The sequence below is a fragment of the Physeter macrocephalus genome, chromosome 11 (assembly GCF_002837175.3).
Source record: "Physeter macrocephalus isolate SW-GA chromosome 11, ASM283717v5, whole genome shotgun sequence".
NCBI lineage: Eukaryota > Metazoa > Chordata > Mammalia > Artiodactyla > Physeteridae > Physeter > Physeter macrocephalus.
Window position 1 is genome coordinate 126,731,090 of NC_041224.1, and position 3,512 is coordinate 126,734,601.

Genomic DNA, 3,512 nt, shown 5'->3' on the forward strand with positions numbered 1-3,512 from the left:
CCAACAAAGAAATCAAGGAGGAAATCAAAAAATACCTGGAGATAAATGAAAATAGAAACATCACTTTCGAAAATCTATGGACACAGTAAAAACTGTTCTAAAGAACAAAGTTATGCTCTTTGCTTCCTGGTGTGCAAGGAGAGGGGATTAAGCGCGCCACTTAAAGGAGCTCCAGAAATGGGCGCGAGCCATGGCTATCAGCGTGGACACCAGAGTCGGGCATGAGATGCTAAGGGTGCTGCTGCCACCACCAAGAAGCCTGTGTGAGAGCACAAGTCACTCTCCACACCTCCCCTCCCGGAAGCCTGTGCAGCCCGCTACTGCCAGGGTCCCAGGATCCAGGGACAACTTCCCCGGGAAAACGCACGGCGCTCCTCAGGCTGCTGCGACGTCACGCCAGCCTCTGCCACCACAGGCTCGCCCTGCATCCGTCCGTACTCCTCCCTCCCCCTGGCCTGGGTGAGCCAGAGTCCCCGAATCAGCTGCTCTTTTAACCCCGTCCTGTCTGAGCAAAGAGCAGACTCCCTCAGGCGACCTACACGCAGAGGCAGGGCCAAATCCAAAGCTGAACCCCAGGAGCCGTGTGAACAAAAAAGAGAAAGGAAAATCTCTCCCAGCAGCCTCAGAAGCAGCGGATTAAAGCTTCACAATCAACTTGATGTACCTGCATCTGTGGAATACCTGAATAGAAAACAAATCATCCCAAATTGAGGAGGTGGACTTTGGGAGCAAGATATATTACCTTTTTCCCCTTTTTCTCTTTTTGTGAGTGTGTATATGTATGCTTCTGTGTGAGACTTTGCCTGCATACCTTTGCTTTCACCATGTGTCCTGAGGTTCTGACCATCCCTTTTTTTTTTTCTTTTAAAAATTTTTCTTCTTAATAATTATTTTTTAATTTAATAACTTTATTTCATTTTATCCTACTTTATTTTATCCTCTTTCGTTCTTTCTATTTTTTTCTCCCTTTTATTCTGAGCCGTGTGGATTAAGGCTCTTGTTGCCCCAGCCAGGTGTCAGGGCTGTGCCTCTGAGGTGGGAGAACCAATTTCAGGACACTGGTCCACAAGAGACCTGCCAGCTCCACGTAATATCAAATGACAAAAATCTCCCAGAGATCTCCATCTCAACACCAAGACCCAGCTTCACTCAACGAACAGCAAGCTACAGTGCTGGACACCCTATGCCAAACAACTAGCAACACAGGAACACAGCTTCATCCATTAGCAGAGAGATTGCCTAAAATCATAATAAGGCTACAGACATCCCAAAACACACCACCAGACGTGGACCTGCCCACCAGAAAGACAACATCCAGACTCATCCATCAGAACACAGGCACTAGTCCCCTCAACCAGGAAACCTACACAACCCACTGAACCAACCTTAGCCACTGGGGACAGACACCAGAAACAATGGGAACTACGAACCTGCAGCCTGCAAAAAGAAGACCCCAGGTTCGGCGAGAAGATGGCAGAAGAGTAAGACGCGGAGATCACCTTCCTCCTCACAGAGTGGGCAGGGGCTGTGAGCTGAGGCTCGGGCTTCAGTCGGATCCCAGGGAGAGGACTGGAGTTGGCAGAGTGAAAACAGCCTGAAGGGGTTAGTGCACCACAGCTAGCCGGGAGGGAGTCCGGTTGAAGTCTGGAGCTGCCAAAGAGGCAAGAGACCTTTTCTTCCCTCTTTGCTTCCTGGTGCGCGAGGAGAGGGGTTTAAGCGCGCCGCTTAAAGGAGCTCCAGAAACGGGTGCGGAACTGCCGAAGAGACAGGAGACTTCTTCTTGCTCCTTTGCTTCCTGGGGCGTGAGGAGAGGGGATTAAGGGCACCTCGTAAAGGAGCTCCAGAAACGGGCGTGAGCCGTGGCTGTCGGCGCGGACAGCAGAGATGGGTGTGGGACGCTAGGGTTGCTGCTGCCGCCACCAAGAGGCCTGTGTGCGAGCACAGATCACTCTCCACACCGCCCCTCCCGGGAGCTCGTGCAGCCCGCCACTGCCGGGGCCCCGGGATCCAGGGACAGCTTCCCCGGGAGAACGCACGGCGCGCCTTGGGCCGGTGCAGCGTCACGCCGGCCTCTGCCGTCGCAGGCTCGCCTCGCATCTGTGCCCCTCCCTCCCCCCGGCCTGAGCCAGAGCCCCCGAATCAGCTGCTCCTTTAAGCCATCCTGTCTGAGTGAAGGGCAGCTGCCCTCGGACGACCTACACGCAGAGGCGGGGCCAAGTCCAAAGCTGAACCCCAGGAGCTGTGCGAACAAAGAGGAGAGGGGGAGGTCTCTCCCAGCAGCCTCAGAAGCAGCAGATTAAAACTCCACAATCAACTTGAAGTGCCCTGCATCTGTGGAAAAGCTGAATAGACAGCGAAATATCCCAAGTTGACGAGGTGGACTTTGGGAGCAAGATATACTATTATTTTCCCCTTTTTTTCTTTCTGTGAGTGTGTATGTGTGTGCTGCTGTGTGAGATCTTGTCTGTATAGCTTTGCTTTCACCATTTGTCCTAGGGTTAGACCGACCTGTTTTTTGTTTTTGTTTTTGTTTTTTTTTTGTGCTATGCGGGCCTCCCTCTGCCGTGGCCTCTCCCGTTGCAGAGCACAGGCTCCGGACGCACAGGCCCAGCGGCCATGGCTCACGGGCCCAGCCGCTCCGCGGCATGTGGGATCCTCCCAAACCGGGGCGCGAACCCGGTTCCCCTGCATCGGCAGGCAGACGCGCAACCACTGCGCCACCAGGGAAGCCCTGTTTTTGTTTTTTTAATAGAAATTTTTCTTTAATAATTATTTTTTATTTTAATAACTATATTTTATCCTACTTTATTTTGTCTTCTTCCTTTCTTTCTTCCTTCCTTTCTTCCCTCTTTCCTTCCTTTCTTCCTTCCTTCCTCCCTTCTTTCCTCCCTTCCTTCCTTTCTTCCTTCCTCCCTTTCTTCCTCTCTTCCTTCCTCCCTTTCTTGCTTTCTTCCTTCATTTCTTCCTTCCTTGCTTTCTTCCTTCATTTCTTCCTTCCTTTCTTCAATCCTCCCTTCCTTTCTTCCTTCCTCCCTTCCTTCCTTCCCTCCCTCCCTCCTTCCTTCCTTTCCTTTTTATTTTTTCTCACTTTTATTTTGAGACGTGTGGATTAAAGGCTCTTGGCACTCCAGCCAGGCATCAGGGCTGTGTCTCTGAGGTGGGAGAACCAACTTCAGAACACTGGTCCACAAGAGACCTCCCAGCTCCACACAATATCAAACTGCAAAAATCTCCCAGAGATCTCCATCTCAACACCAAGACCCAGCTTCACTCAAGGACCAGCAATGAACAGTGCTGTACACCCTATGCCCAACAAATAGCAAGACAGGACTACAGCCCCATCCATTAGCAGAGCAGCTGCCTAAAATCATAATAAGGCTACCAACAACCCCAAACACACCACCAGACGTGGACTTGCCCACCAGAAAGACAAGATCCAGCCTCATCCACCAGAACAGAGGCACTAGTCCTCCCAACCAGGAAACCTACTCAACCCACTGAACCAACCTTAG